Source organism: Astatotilapia calliptera, chromosome 17 (assembly GCF_900246225.1).
Source record: "Astatotilapia calliptera chromosome 17, fAstCal1.2, whole genome shotgun sequence".
Lineage (NCBI taxonomy): Eukaryota > Metazoa > Chordata > Actinopteri > Cichliformes > Cichlidae > Astatotilapia > Astatotilapia calliptera.
The window spans coordinates 15,101,566-15,118,916 of NC_039318.1; the positions used below are offsets into that span (position 1 = coordinate 15,101,566).

The window sequence follows — 17,351 nt, forward strand, 5'->3', positions numbered from 1 at the left end:
AATGGGAAGTCATCAGGGTAATCCTGAAATTGCGTTGCTGAGATTTATGGTTTCTGCAAGATAAATTGTATTTCGAGAGAGTCCTTCATCCTGATTTGTGCTCCTTTTTTCAAATTTTGTGTGACCTCAAAACAAAATCGCATTAGTTCAATGCTATGACGCAACTATCTACTCTACATGTCCAATTTATTTGTGAGCAGTGGCTATAGAGCAACTCCTCTTTCACCTCTCTTTTTTTGCATCTCATCTGCACTAATCATGATTTCTTGGCTGCTGAACCTTTCTGAAGCAAAGGAATAATGCTTTGCCTGTGCACAAGGGTTTTGTCAGGAAATGGGGATCACTCACTTCAACAACCAAAAACACTAACACGATGCACAAATAAATGGGATGGCGGGTCGGCAGCAGGGATGTATCGCATGAATATGGTCGCTGAAGGTGAACGAAATGTGTGTCGAGGGTTTACGTGTACGCGTGACAGGTGTGTTCGGTAATTACTTCAAAAACATAAAGAAATAAAATGATATGTGAACGTGTGCGAGCCTGTTCTTTCTTTCCACCGGCTGACATGTACAAGAAAACGGGCTTTTCCAAACCCTCGTGCCAACTCCCATTTTCAAATATTTCACACCTCTTCCTTTCCTCCGCAGTACCTCTCACTTAGCGTTCGAGAGCATCGGCGCCCCCGAATACCAGTGAGAGTTGTTGTCTGTGACGCCGCCCCCTAGAGGAAGCGCTATGAATGGCTGACTGTGGCTGCCACTCACTGCTGGGTAGACGTGACCGATGGACTCGCTCTGACGCCCGATGTGGATTTCGTCGTCGTCATCCTCTGTGGTTTTGCGGTACACTGGGTTGTCGAAGTTCATGCTCTTGGTGTTCTTGCGCCGCCAGTTGCGCCAGACCAGGTATCCACCGGTGCAGAGCAATCCGATGACCACTGTGGCAAGGATAGGGACTGCATGTGTTTAACACACACACAACAACAACACACGGCGGGAGCGTTAACACAGCCCGGGGGACACAGAGCGGCGCTTTAAGCACTCACGCACAAACACACGTTGCACTGTTCACCTGAAGGCTCATTATTTTTCAGTTTTGGTTTTTGAAATGTTGTTTGCATAACAGCTTCTCAAAAATTTTAAAAACAAAACAAAACAAACAACAACAAAAAAAAACATGGAAATATTCGCCTTCTGGAAAACGTCCAGAGGTGCACAAGGAGATGAACCTGAAGGGGAAGCAGTCCACTTTTCTGAAACTGTTAGAAAAACTGGTGGCACTTTATGCATCTGTTTCTATAAATTTAGTGGGCTGAGCTTTTTATGTTTCATCCCCCGTATGTCTTCTGTATCTGCATTTTAAAAAATCTAAGCATTTATTAGAGAAACAATGAGCCTTCAAAGAGGAACTAATCATTCATTGCATTATATCCCCCCCTCAGTGTCACGAAATGATCAAAAACATGCACACACAATATGCAACATAAATGTCTGCATGGTACACATGCACATAAACATCATTCCAACACACACACACACACGTGGGCACACTGAACCAAACTGGCATTTTATATTAAATCTGTAACCATTTCAACCACCATGTAACCACTGATTATGACCTTGTTTTTGAATAAAGCCCCACAAGGTTGCTTAATTGTCATCAGCATATAATCCTGGGTGCGCATTGCTCAAAAAACAGAATTTTGGGCAATGATTTATAATTTGTATTTTATTGCACCGAAAAATTAATATCTGGAGTGTCCGGATGGGGTTATGGGAGGAGAATAAGAAGAGGGTAAGAGGAGGAGGAAGAAACGGGGAAAGGGTTGGGTTTGGAGGATTTGAGATAAGCGCCGTCTCTTCCTCTTTCATTACCATATCAGCATAACTGCCCTGCAAGGACCTGTGTGTGTGTGTACAGTGCATGCTTTAGAGTTTTTGTATAATGAAAGCGCAAACACCCAAATCAGAGGTACGTCAAGGAGGTTTGGATATGTGTGCCTGCATTCATAGATGTGTTTTCCTACGCTACAGTACGCCTGTCTAATTGCGACTTTATTAGATAGACACTTGAGATTCCTTCGTGGCTGGGTTGGAAACCCCAGCTCCTCCTTTGTTCTTCTCTAAATGCTCAATGGTTTAAAGGGAAAAAAAACAAAAAAACCCCATCAGCTTTCCTCTCATTTAGAAAATTTATCTCCAATGAGCGAGTGGCAAAACAGCCTGTCTTTGGCTAAAACTGATAATCACTGCTGGGCTGCTTCCCCTTATGGAGCTGTGGGTGGGTGTGGTGCATTACTGGGTATGAGCGGAGAGCTGGGGTGCAGAAATCCAGCCCGTGTGGACCTCCAACATTAATGTTTCAAAGCTGCTAAAAAAAAAGATTTGTGGTGGCAATAAATGGGAGAAGGACAAAAAAAGGATAAAGCGGAAAGGGTTAATAGTCTCCGGGGTTATTTTAATGAGCTGATATTTCAACTATAGAGACTGGAAAGAGAAAAAAAATAGCTTTACAATCTTTTAGCGCTCCCCTGAATTATCAAACTTGTTAATATTAGGGATGAAAGAGATCTCAATTAGTGGCATATGCTGCCACTATAAGGCCATTTGCACATTCAGCTGATTTCCCAGTCACGTTGGGCATGAAAGTATGAAATATTTCCATAAAATTCGATTTTCATTTTAATCGGAGCTAATAGAGTAGATTAACTTTTCTAAGCCGGTTTGATTGAAAGAACTACAATTGCCTTTTTCTGCCTTTGTAGAGGCAGCTTGATGGTTTTCTCTTTATTGCCTAAACAGACAACAGCATTATGTCTGAGGTCATTAGCTTCCTGCTCCAGGCCAAAAACACAATTTCATGGCATTAATCCACTTTTCTCTCCCCTCGTCTCCCGTAAAGCGGTATAACCCACTCTTAGTCCGCTCGGTCACAGAAATAGGTCAGAACATTGGCCTGATTGATACGATCTGATCAGAGCGGTGAACACGAGCAAAATGTACTAACAGCTGGTCGTGTGATGACAAAACCTGAATTGAATTTCACATTTGCTCAAATGTCATTAATAATGACATAATGTGCATATTACAGCGGCCTGGCCGTTTACTGACAGAGGGGCTCACTTCCATGTAATGGCTTTTTCTAGCCATAGGCCACGAGGATGTTGCTGGATAATACCATACCTCAGTACATTTTTTCAATAGATGCGATACAATTTTATGCCTGAATCTCACTATTGAACCAGATATAATGTGTTGAATTGTTATTATTTTAATGAGAATGTTTTAGATTTAATCAGCCAGGTGGAAACGCAAACATCCTAAAACCCAGGCACACGCACACAAACACATAACCTCATACTCACATTAACAACAAAACGCACGCAACATGCAGTTAAGCAGACTTGAAGGAGCGAGGAGGGAGAGGCAGGCAAGCAGAAAGCAAAGACAACACAGTGAGGGAGTCAACAGTACTCACCGATAGGAATGACTATCCCCAGAACAGCTACTGTGATGTTGTTACCTATGAGGTAGTGATCACTCGCAGCTGAGATGAACAGAAAGATGGAAGACAAGAAAAAAAGAGAATCAAACCAAGAAAAAGTTTTGCTTCAAACCCCACCAAGTGCCCTCCTAGAGAGCAAGAGAGATTTCAACACGGGAACATCAAAAGAAAGGCTGGAAAAGGATATTTGCATAATATAAGGGCAGAGAATCCATCTGATTTCAGTTTGGACTGCTGACTTTGTCTTCCCCCAGCAGCATGTGTAAATGAAAAAGCCAATGAATCACACAGGGATGGCATAAAAATGCAGTGAGATGCCTTTTAATACACGAAGGAACAAATGCGTTTCCAGAAACCAATGCATCAGAATTTGTATGAATATAAGCAACGAGCACATGATCTCGCATTACTCCATTCTTTTTCTACGAGACGTTTCAAAACTGTGTCACAATGCAATGCAGAAGACATTTATTCTGGACATGCTTTGCATCCTTACTCCCCTTCAGCTCTCACCCCAACAGGTCGGCGGGGGAGCTTTTGACATTAATCTCGCTCCCAACCCTCGTATTAGCAGCAGGCTAGCTGTTAGCCAAAAGTGTGATCAGATGGCTATAATGAAGTCTGGTAAGGAAGATTAACACAAGAGAGCACAGTGCTGGCCCTGCATACTGATTGGTTCATTCGACAAAGTGACTGTTCCAGTTCTATGGCTGGCAAAAAGAGACAGATGGCATGTGACGGATGTGACAGACAATGCAGATGCAAATCATTCTTCATAAATTAAATCATATAGTGAATGAAATGCAAATAAATGCACACACGTGCGCACACACGAGAGCCACAAAAGGTGAAGCGACTTCAGACAGCGAGTTCTGAGTCAGCAGAAGCGAATTTTGGCTTTTCTTAAGTGTGAGTGACGTCCAGTGGGTCCAACAGTAAGACTCAAAAAGGCAGATTAACTGAATCTCATTAAAGAAACTGCTCTGGAAGAAGGCTGTTCTAGAAAGGGAGGGCACTGAGAAAGGGAGAAGAAGAAGAAAAGGGGACAAAAGTCTCAATTTCATGAGGGTCATTCTTACTGGAGGGATTTTAATATCAAAACGTTTACTGCCACTTATTATTTAAATATAACTGTCAGGGTTAGAATGCTATATCCAGTACAATTAACAATGATTAATAAAACAGTATATCGTAAATATACTGCTCAAAAATATACTTTAAAAACACATCAGATCAATATCTGTACTGATATGGACTGGGTAATGTGTTAGGAATGAGAAGATGCCACATCGAAATGAAAATGATCAACCCACAGACGGCTGAATTCAAAGAGACCCTGAAAATCAAAGTGAAAAATGATGCAGCATGCTATTGCTGTTTTGTGGAAATTTCATTGCAGCATCTCAAAATGGTATGTGCTTGTACACATCCCTGACCAAGATGGGGCACACTCGTAACAGGACGACGGATGCTGTCCTGGGAGATCTGAACCAGGGCTTCACTGAACTCCTGGACAGTCTGAGGTGTGACCATACAGGATCGGATGAACCAAAACATAACATCCCAGAGGTCTTTTAGTGGATTTGGAACTGCCTGCACACTTTTATCACATGAGGTCAGGCATTGTCACACACCAGAAGGAACCCAGGAACAAGTGCACCAGTGTAGGGTCTGACATTGGCTCCAAGGATTTCATCCTGGGAGCTAATAGCAGTCAGGGTGCCATTGCCTAGCCTGTAGAGGTCTGTGCCCCCCAGACCATTACTAACCCGCCACCAAACCTGTCATCTGGACGTTGTTACGGGCAGCATCATGGCTTCTACAGACTCTTTCATATCTGTCACACGTCTGTTTTTTTTTTGTTTTTTTTCCAAAAATCTTGAAATTAATTTTCTTTAATGTCGCTGAAAGATGTGCAAAATTACTACCGATATCAAAAGAAAACATTGGTTACCAGCTGTGTTTAATCTTTGCCCTCCCCAATCAGACTCCTGGTTCTCCCTCGCCCCACCATGCCCTCCCTCCCTCCCCCCAGCAGCGCACATGTGTAACAGCTGATGCCGGCAAACTTGACAGTGTGCACCGAGTTGAAAATTATAACACATGGCCCGTGGGTTTGGAGACTCGTCTTGTTCATGCCCCATTTTTCTCATCTGTGTCTGCTCCACCTCTCATCTGGAGCACTTGTGGTGTGCTGAGGAGGGCTGACAACTTCAGAGACCGGAAGAAACGTGCCTCTCGCCTCTTAGTAACTCTGAAGTACCGCGACCCCTAAAGTAATACAGCAGGCAACCTCTTTAATTCCCAGAAAATCACTTTCTCTCCCACCTCTTTTTCCATCCCGTCGTTTCATATCCATGTAAATGCCGCCTTTCCTCCCAACACTGTGTCATCTACAACTCCCATCCTCCCCGTTAAAGTGCTGGACTGTCATGTTCTTTTTCGCTCTCTGTTCACTCTTTGTTCTCTGTGGCTTTACTGTCTCACACTGCACGTTTTTGTTTTTTACATTTAACATTCCTTCGTTTTACTCCTTGCTCCGTTTCTCATTCATTTCCCTGTCCTCCAACTCCCACTTAAAACTTTCATCATCTTTCCCTGTTTCTCTCCATCTGTACAGCTTTTTTTCATCCTCAACACCTGCTCTTTTAATTCTTTTTTCTCTCCTCTAAATTACTTGTTAGAATGACATAAAGATATACAAGTATTATGATAAGTGTTTTAGTGTTAATCTTTCTTTTAGGGCATTTAAATAGTGCACAGACCCATTATCTGACATAAATATATATTCATCTAAAGAGTCAGTATTAAAAAGGGAACCTTTTTCATTTTCTTAGAAACAAAAGACAAAATAAAAAGCTGCCTCGGCAGGTTGACTGTCTCAATTTAATATTGCCATGCAGTAAAAAAGCTAAGAAGACTTTCAAAACAACTGCTGAAAAATACTGATCTCACAATTTGGTGGCTTCATCAATTTTGCTGCGTGGTGCTATCAAGGATTCTCGTCCGCTTCCAAGTACAATTTAATTCTTAGCGTGGCTTTGTAAACCATTGTTACGGCTGTTAGTCTGCTGTCACTGTTTGTCTGGGCTGCAAAGTGGTATTTTTCTTGCGAGCCAGTGAAGCGTGATTGGCGCGAGAATGAAGAACACTGCCAGTTATAGAAAGAGAGCGAGCGAGAGCTAAAGAGAGAAGGGGAGAGAGGTACAGAGGGAGAGACCAAGACAGAGATAAAGACAAAGAGAGTAAGAGAGAGGCTGTCAGAAAGTGAGGATGAGTGATGAGTAGTTTTATGCGAGAATGGAGGGGACTGTCATTTCTTAGCTCTGACACTTCTGTTAAGACGCTGGTCGCGAGGGATCAACAGTAAGCAGACCGAGACATAGTGCAGGCCTGTGAAGCGTTCGGACGGGTGTGTGAGCAGATGAGAAAAGGAATAGAGGAGGAGGTCGTAGGGCCAGTAAAGCAAATGATCAGAGGGAAAAGTGGAGGGGAGGAGAAGCTAGAGAAAGGAGGGATAAAAGTATTGGTTTTTAGCTTCCTGCTGATTTAATGATGGTGGTAACAGCAGTGATGGTAGCAGAGCAGAAGAAAACACTCGCTTTACACACATCCACATTCCTGTCATCATGTCACTTACCTCTGTGGGAGAGGTTGGCATTGCTCTCTTTCTGAATGCTGTTGGGAGCCACGGCAGCCAATAAGGGGGTGTGTGTGGACGTGGACTTCTGACTAGTGCTGCTCAAACTGGTCGTCTCTGTACTGGTAGCGGCGGGAGTCCGAGGGTGCTCTGTGATTCTGCCGCTCCTGGTGGTCTGAGGAGGGGCTGGTGTTGTAGTCTTGGCTGTGGGTGGTAATGTGGTAGTAGCAGAGGTGGTGGTGGTGGTGGTGGTGGTAGAGGGCGTTGTGGTCGTGGCAACGGTTGTGGGAGTTGTTGTTGTTGTGCTTGTTGTGGTGGTCATCGTGGAAGTTGTGGTTGCGGTGGAGGCAGATGTCGTGGTTGCTCGGGGTCGAACTGCGCAACAGAAAAACAACCAGTAGGATTTGAGATTTCTCTCCAGACTGCTCAGCTGTTGCAGCCATTTCCACTTGTAAGCTCTGCATCAATATTCAGCATACAACTGCAGTCAACAGCAATGCCTCCATTGTCTTATAAGATGAGATCTATAATCTCTTCTGAGGGTTCTGGGTCTACCATGGGGTCTCCTACCAGGAGCGCGCCTGCAAAACCTCCAAAAGGAGGCATCCATGAGGCATCCAAAATAGATGCTCAGCTGGTGTGTTTGATACGCAGGAGCAGCGGCTCTACTCTAAGGTCCCTCCAGAAGTCCAAGCTCCTCAGTGTCTCATCTCTAAAGCTGAGCCCAACCACCTTATAGAGGAAATTCATTTTAGGTGCTTGTATTCATGATCTTACTCAGATTTCATGACCATAATCTCATAATTATTTATTTATAGGCTTTGAACTGAAGTCTGTAGATCTTACATCACACCACAGGTTTGGATTGAGACATAAATGGATCAGTAAATGAAAAGCTTCACGTTTCAGCTTTCAGCTGCACCACAGCAGTCCGGTATAACACCTGTGTTACTGCTAATCAGAAGTGTGACACTTTAAAGTCCTGTACAGCACCACATAGGTACCGTGACAGGTACTGTGATATTTCTATGTACATACTGTGCTAAAGTGCATTCACACATTCATAAGTAACAAGTTGCCAGATGGATAAGTTGCACAAGCGCATAATAAGCAGAATTTAGTGCAAGCGTTGCAGTCAGTTGTTGCAAACATCATATCACATCACAAGAAATGATCTGAGAAAACACTACGTTGTTAAAGCAGATGTACTACACCAGTACGTTTGGTTCATAGTGTACTACATGTACTAAAAGAAGTATTCAAGTCAGGGATTTTAGCTGAAGCTAAATTACACCACATGTCACCCCAGGCTCTTCCTCTGATCACTGTTTTTTTTGGTGTATCAGATTTACACAAATCCCAGTGCACACACTGCTGCTGATATAACATTCGGGTTTGTGTTTTCTAAACATTATTTTTAATATAAGTGATATGCGTTTCTTTGTGGTTGTAAAACTGAAATTTTGATCCAATACAGTCACAATTAAACCAGTGAGTTTTTCCACCAGAAATGTTTGTGTTACAGTAAGAATCCAAAAAGCTTTGGTACAAATGCACTCACTGCCCCTGCACCTACTCCCAGCCTCTCTCACAGGGATTCTTTGAAATATTGCCTCAATACATCTTCATCGTCTCTTTCCCCCCCGTTTCTCTGTGTCAGCTCCTCCTAGCTCACCTATATAGACATTAGGTGTAGGTCTAGTAAAAATAGCAACGTTACAAATGTAGTGACTCTATAAGGGCAGGGGGACAAGCTGACTGATGAAATAAGGTCAGCGAGGTAGGTTAGAAGTGCAGGGAAGAGTCCCTGACCTAGTTCCCAAGATAGTTTTACACAACACTGAAGGATCCAGGGCACTTTTAGCTTTGTAAACATTGTACTGTTAAATTGCAGACATTGAAAAATACTGTATTTGGAGTATCCAAAGTATTATGACAAATAGAAACAGTATAAATAGAAACGCTTTATATTTAGAATTTTAAATATTTGTGCTTAAATATGACCTAAAAGATGATCAGACTTTAACACTAGTCACACAGACGAACATAACTCAAATAAATAAATGAGACAAAAATATTCTTGGTAATTTAATCCAGTATTACACGGCTTGCATGTTTGTGGGTTTATTCAAATGAACTTCAGGTCTTTCCAAAATATTTCTGTCAGGTTAAGTTTGACTTAGAAACAAGCTCATTCCAAATAATTTTACTTATACATAGAATGACTTGTGTGCTTCGTTCTTGCAGCCTTGCTGTGCACCACTGCTGTTCTATGTTGTACTGATGGAGTAGCTGAGAAGTTAGCCTGGATTCTTTGTGCTTGTAAAAGAATTTAGGAACCGGAGAAAATTCAGGCCTTACTATTGGACTGATCACTGTTAGCCAACGACCCCTGAGAATGGCAACAATGCTCCTGAATTTCACTGTGATCCTAGCAGCGTGAATCTCATGTGACATTTATCCACACGAATCATTCATTCAGGTGTGCCTGTGGAATGTAGACTTACTGATCGCGCAGCGTCTCATGTCTGGTCCTAGCTCCATGCCGTCAGGACAGGCGCAGGTGTACTTGGGGGAGTGGTCTGTGATCTGAGGCGCCTTCAGGCAGAGGTACTCGCAGCCACCATTAGGCAGTGTGCCCATATTACAGGTATCAGGACCTTTGGGAACACAGGCAGAAATGTAAAAATATTAAAAAAGACTTTTGGCAACACATTTATCTCTTGGAAAACAATAAAACCCCAAATGTTTTATTAACGAGCTGTACTGGAAAAGGAAAAAAAAACTTGCACAAAGCCCAAATCTCAACAGCCCAAATTTTATTCAAATTAGAACAAAGAAAATATATCAAAGGTTTAAAATTACAGAATGTACAATTGTAACAAAAAAATAAGGCCACTTTGAATTTGATGGCAATAACTAGTCTTAAAAAAAGTTGGGACACGGGTAAGAAAAGGCTGCAAAAGTAAGTGCTAATGAAAAAGAACCAGCTGGAGAAACATTTTGCAACTAATTATGTTAACTGGAAACATGTCAGTAACACGACTGGGGATAATCATGTTATATTATATCATCTCGCAGATGCTGAGGTTCATCAATCTGCAGAAAAAAACACATGAAAAACTGGATGAACCTAAGAAAAAGAAAAACCAGCATCAAATTTGACACGTAGGTAAAAAGTTTCTGCTGCCATCAAACTATTAACTAGTTTGATGCTAGATTTAGGAAGCTAATCTTTATTCCACACACTTCCTCTTGCTGACTTTAGAGATGCGTAGGTGAATGCAGGAGAGTCTCAACTGCTTTTAATCTCTGTAACCCAAATAAAAAATTTACATGTAGTTTCTTAAGCACAGTTGCAGACTCATGGAAAAACACTGCAGTTTTGTGTCATGTGGGGAAGCGCGAGAATTAGGTCAGGTCGCAATCTTTCCTGATTTCTTATGTAGCTTTGGAGAGCAGCACGCCATCAGCTGTCAGGAAAAACAGCAATATCACTTGCTACACAGAGTGAGATTTTAATAAGCTGGGAATACATTTATACTTGATGTACAGTATCTCAGCATAATGACTATGTAATGAGAACAGCTGTCTAAGTTCTCAAAGCTCCAAATGTGGTAAAAGGTTTGGGAAGGAGTCATCAAACTGGGGAGGATGGGAAAAAAAGGTTAAGGAAGAGTGTAGGAAGGAAAGAAGAAAACAGAGGAGGAGAGAGAGGGAGGCAAGAGAAAAGTGAACGAAAATGATGAGGATGAGGATGAAGAAGGAAAAAAGAAGGACCGAGATGATAACAACAACAAAATTATGTTGGTTTTAAGCCATAAAAGCGTCACTTTCTCCTCCTGCGCTGCCTCTCTTTGGTCTCCAACTAAGAAGAGTGAACCTAGGCTTCAAAGACCCACTGAGCGCACAAAAAATTAATAATAAAACAGACACAACTTGGGAAGGATCGGACGAAAGCCTCTTTTAAGGAAGTGTGTCGATAAACATGAAAGACATCTGAGCGCCTCGAAATATGTGGAGACGCACAGTACTGTACCAAACCACACTTACAGATAATATTCCTCACTGGGGTTTTCCTTAGGTGCAGTACACTAACAAATAAGAAATGATACAAAAATGCAAGAGAAACAAAGATAAATCGGTAAAAGACAGGGCAGAGAGGAGTCTGAACTCACCAAGCGTTGCAGTCGAGGTCACATTTTATCAAATACTTTGCTTATCAATGCTACTCGTGTGCTTGGGGGGGCTACTCGGTGCACCTTCACTTAGCCTTGCAGTGTTTTGTCTTGCTTTTGTTGGCATTTGGGAGAAAACATTTTCCAATTCTGTGACTTCTTTTTTTGACCAGGACTCTTGATTTATTAATGAGGGAATGCAATTAGCTGCCTGCTGGCGCACAGACAAGATTGCTTCTGAGCGCTCAGTGAGTGAGGAGAGAAAACAAAGCATGAAAACACTCGCACAAACACATTTCTGGCACGCAGTGTCAAACACACCCAGGTATTCACAAGCAGAGGTGTTGACAGGCACACACGCGTGCGTGCAGTCACACACATCGAGAGTGCAAAAAAAAAAAAAAGACAAACACATCGTTTTGACGTGCCCGTCACATCCACCGGTCTAATCACACTCATCAGATTATCTGTTTATTGTTTCAGACCGTTTCACTAAGTGGATCCTCGTGTCTATGTGCTGATAATGCAATGCTTTGTACTCAGGAAGGAGGTTAGATTTTGTGTATCCTGTGTGCACATACGCCCCAAAATCCTGCTCATTATACCGAACAAGATCCTGCACGCTTACGAGTGGCAAACAGCACCTAGACAGAGACTGGGCAGTATGACAGACTGAAAACGAAACGGACATTTTGACTTATTTGAGGTCATCTGGGACAGCCCCACTTAGATCACCTGTGCTAAGCTTCTATGCGTTTCTTCTTCTTACCCTTGGGCTGCCTCTGTTCATGAAACACCACCAGGTCCAGGGGGTTGTTAAGGTCCTCTGCGACCTTGGCCACATCGTGTCCCGTCAGTCGGTTGGCGCTGTATATCGCTTCATCTTCCAAGTCTGTCCAATACACGCGATCCTGGGTTAAAATAAAGCAAAGTCAGCTTGAGAAATACACAAATAAATAAAAAGCCCTAAACCAGCCTTGATGATTAACGATCAACCTATTAAAAAAAAAGAAGAATAAATGAAAGATATCTCAGCTAATGCCACAGATACTGTTATAAAGCCACATGCATGTTGCAGATCCAGAACTGCTTGCGCTGTACCACTTGAGATCGGACACTTTCCTAATCAAATGGCAGTGATGACGAGATATATTTCATATTTCAGTAACAGAACACTTACAAAAATGTTTTCTCTAAAGAGGGCGTCATTCTAGGGTTTTATAAAGCTGTTGTTGCTTATCATTTTCAGAGTCCAGTGATTCTGTAATTCAGAACCGTGAGACCTCAAGTATGGAGCAAACATGCTGCAAATGAGCATAATCTGCATACAACTTTAGAATAAATGGCTTTTCATAAACACCATTTGTCTCTGCTTAGAAGCTGTGCACTGATATTCATTGTAGTCACCGTTAATTTAAAAAAAAAAAAAAAAGGAAGAAAAAAAGCCAGTCTGCTGCAAAGAAATGTCCTCATCCCAACAATGGCTATTTGATTAAATTTACGATTACATTTGAGGATGTGTTGTGGTTTACTTGAATAGAGAGGTGTTTTATATCCGAGGTAGCTGGTTAATTTTTCAAAAATGCAATAACCCCCCCCCCCCCCCCCCCCCCCAAAACATGCCATTTAGCCCCCACTCTAACATCTTTACCCTCCAGCACTCCAGGTATTTAAGATTATAGCCAGTCTCTCTCTTCTCTGGTAAGAATAATCAGCCCCAAATAAACTTAAAAACAGAGTCACATTACTCCAATTTGCCAGAGAAGAAAGCCCAGGTGGCACTCTTTGCTAATTTCTATTTTTAACCACCCTAATTATAACAGCTACTTAACAAATACAAGGACACAGAGGAGGCGTGGCATCTCTTGGAGACGGTTTAGTTAAAATAAGCCACCTACTCTGTGCTCGGTGGGTGAAAAGGGGAGCAGTGTTTACTTAAAAAAAACAACAAAAAACAGTAAAAACACCGTTTTAAGTCTGTAAGGAAGTTGCATGCTTGATAAGAAAAAAAACAGCCCCGGTGTTTTATTGGAAAAACGTCTGTACCTTTGACTCTCTGTTTAAGCTTTGTGCCAAAGCAGAAGGTAGTGACTGCTTTGGCGGAGCGTACGGTGTCTTTGTAGTCCTAGCTCAGCTTCCTTCTCAATTTCCCTTCCGCTCTTTCACACCTGCTCATTATTCTCTTTAATGATACTACACGATATAACCGCACAAGTGCTCACGGCACTTGGTTTCCACAGCAACCCCAGACGGCTTTGTCTTTGCAAGCACACATCAATTAAGAAAAAACAGAAAAATGCAGCAAATGACTGCACGAGAAAACACAGACAGGCTGATATCATGGAAAGCTCGATAAAACAATGAAGAGACGATTTAGGAGGTGAGTGTGAGACGGAGAGACCAATCAGGAAGAGTGTCTGCAGGTTTTTTCGTCGTTACAGGGAGGATGTATTTTTATCATCTTTTTAAAGGCAAAGACCTGCAAGACTTGTATGGTGTGCGGGTATGTGTGTGTCCGTGTGTGGGGCTTAGTCACAGCAGCCATCCATGCTTTTTGTGCCGTATTATCAGTGGACTTGACCTCTCTCTCTCACCTTCCCCCCCCATCTTTCAGTGAGCTCTCCATCACTAAATCTCTCCCTCACTTAGGTTCTGATAACCTTTACTCATATGACAGTAGTTCTGAAACAATGATAGACAAATATCAGCCACGCTGATAAAACACTACTCAAATCTATTATTCCATCTCTTCTTTTTGCTTCTCTCGCTCTCTGTCTTGATTTCCACCTCAGCAGTCAGTCTCTGACATTGTTTTCCCCTTTTTACTTTCTCCACTGCCAATCTTTCCGCGCGCCGCTTGTGACCTTGAAGCTTCAAACAGCAGCACAAAACCTGAGAAGGGCAGTGCTCTTCAATTGTAGGATCAAGGTGCCCAAAAGGTTGGAAACGAAACAAAACACTGCACACTTTCAAAAATGCATATTACAGAAACAGCTGTATGCACCAGACCAGAGCTCTGGCATTACCACCTGGTCTGATTCTTTGCATTTGAATCTCAATTCTCAACTGCTATACCTCAAAGACAGTGAGGGCAAAGGGATGGCCCAGGTGGTGATGCGAGGAGAGCAGCACTTTGCGGTTGTCACCATTGAAATCCACGCTGGACAGCAGGTGCAGCTTGGAGTCCACCCAGTAAAGTCGTCTGTTGGACAAGTCTGAGAACATGCAGGGAAGGGGGAGAGCGAGAGAGAACAAAATCAAGAGGGGGTAGGGGAGAAGGTGAATGGAGAGAGAGAGAGGTCACTCAGAGTGAAACGGCCCAGGGTGAGGGGTATATGGATGTAATGGCCCAGTAGCTACACAATCAATCTTCTTTGACATGACGACCTCAGCCCCGTACTAAGAAACACAGATGTGATTGTAATATTGCCGCTTGACTTCTTTGCTGGAGAAAATATATATGCCCTTGAACAGATTCATTAGTCTTGCTGGACCTATTTTAAAGACAAACTTTGCTGTTTCGCAAATCTCAAATAACTCCACATTTCAGCCACTGCTATATTATTTATATTAGGCCCAAATCATTGTTGTGTCCTTGCTACGAGCGGCAAAGTGTTGTGGTGTTTACTTTGAAATCGAAACACCACATTGAATTTAAACAGTAAAGGAAATAATCCCTGTATTACTCTTTTTTTCACCAGACTCTAAGATTATGCTTTTAAGAAAAACATTTAAAAAACAGAAAGCAAGAATTTAATTAGTAATTAATAAAGAATTAAGCTTTTGTGTGCAATAAGCAATTCGAAATTGGTAAAACACTGGAAGTATATGAAAAAAAAGCATCCAATAAAAGCACCAAAGTAAACTGAAGGGGGAAGAGAATTAACACGATTCTCGGTCCCCATTCACCTCTCCTGACTCAATCACCTGCACTGTTCGGTGGTCTCTATGAAATCAATGACCAGGGGAACACAATTCACCCTTTCTCCCACAGCCGCCTGGCGCCAAACCTCTCATTCGCCTTATTCCAAAAAATAATTTGTTTTCATACAGATGCGGCGACACCTCAATTCCACAGAGTGTGGCGACTGTGTGCTTCTATTTCTCCTCAGGCAAGGGCAGCTGAGAGGAATTGGCTGGTGCTTCGGAGGGAGTTGAAAGGGATGAGGGGAGGTATCGACAGCACAGAGCGTCTGGCTTATTAATTCGGAGCCTCATACTCACTGGCTTGATTGATGAGAGCCAGACACAAACTGAGGTATATAACAATAAGAGCTACGTGGGTTTCAGCACCCATAGACTATTTTCTTCTCTCAACTTGTGCTGTTTGTCTCTCTCTGGCTTTCCTCCATGTGTTGTTTTTTTTCTTTGTGTTGAATTCACTCGAGACACTTTTTTCTCTCTCTCTCTAAAAGCAATGTCAGCATAATAACCTTTTTTTTTTTTTTTAACAAAACTGCTGTCAGAACTGATTGATTTTTTCTATCTGGGCATCATCTTCTAGCTTTTCATCCTTCTTCCGTGGGCTTTGAATGTTCAAAGCTACATGTTTTTTTCCTTACCTAGAGTTATTCCATTGGGCCATTCAATGTGTTCAGACACCAAAATTTGTCTATCCACTCCATTCATCCCAGCCTTCTCAATTTTGGCCTGACCTCCCCAGTCTGACCAGTACATAAACCTGCGGGAAGATACACAAGTTAGATTAAATTGAAGCAGCAACCTCGGAGGCTGAGAAATCAAGCCAACGTGACCTGCCTGCATTCTCTCTGAGGGCCACCAGATGGTGATAGCTGTGGTTGTAAAAGAGACCTGAAGTCTTACAGAAGGCTACGAGAAATGGCTTTCTGATTTTACTCATTTGTTTTGGGTCATACTGAATAAAATATCAACTGAAATATTTTGTAACCATGTTACAAAATGATATAAAAACCGCACACTTGATGGCTAATAGCTGTCCATCAGAAGTCATTAGCCAATGATTGTGCGGTTTCACACTTGACTTCTTGTCAACTCGGGTTTTTTGCCAACCAAGCTGGTGATGGCAAAAGCTTCAATACAATATGGCACTTCAGAAACCAATGTGTGGCTATCTGTGGCTGAGTGCCTAGCTTTAGAGCAGGGGTGAAAAAAGTTTCTAGCTTGGTATAAAAAGTAATTTTCCACCTTTGTGACATCTTTACATTTCATCCCTTTATAGGGGCTTAAAGTATTAATACTTAAAGTTGTGAATTATTAGTGCTGTGGAGCGTGACGCTTGAATGCAGGCGGTTATAGCACCAACTCGCGGCAAGGCTTCAACTTCCGCTACTTCAAGTCATTGAACTGGACCTTTTTGTTTCTGCGTTTGTGACCTTTTGAACTTTTAATACAATCATCTAACAAATAATATGGCTTCCTGTGTGCTCTACTTTTGGTGAGTGAAAGCTAGTATTTTATTTGTCTGTTACTTAATAACTAGCAGCTTATCTGTGTGTCTAGCTAGCATTAGCTGATAACTTAACATACAGCTTATCACCCAAATACAGTCCAAAACCAGTGAGAGATGCCATTGTTCATCTTTATATACATGTTGTATCATTAAGGCACGGCCAGTTCAGTGTCAGAAATGAAAGGAGTAACTTTGCTAGGACCAGTGAAGAGAGGTTAATATGTAATGTCAATTGTTCTGAAAAACTCTTAACTGACAAAATCAACTGTACTCCGTCACACGATGTTCCACAGACATCTTCTCTCATTTTCTTTGCAAAATGACTGTATTATTAGTAAGACAGGCATTGAAAACATAAAAGGGAAAGCACTGTGCAAAACAGCAGGTACTGGAAACTTGGACCTTATCTGAATATGTGTGTCCATGATAAAACTGTGAAATTGTGGCTTCATTTGCATGTATTTCATGCTAGTCTAGCTTTGTAGAGCTGTGAAAAGACGTCTTTGGGGAGCTCAAGGCACCCGAGACAAATGGAAAGAGTTAGAAAGGGAAGACAAAGTGTTACATCCCATCTCAAGAAAACTGTTAAAGTGCT

The 17,351-nt window shown here is 42.1% G+C and overlaps 1 pseudogene; it reads right to left on the reverse strand.

Moving 5' to 3' along the window:
* Positions 1-619: 619 nt before the first annotated feature.
* Positions 620-17,351, reverse strand: part of LOC113008944 (prestin-like) — a 35,935-nt pseudogene continuing 19,203 nt past the window's right edge.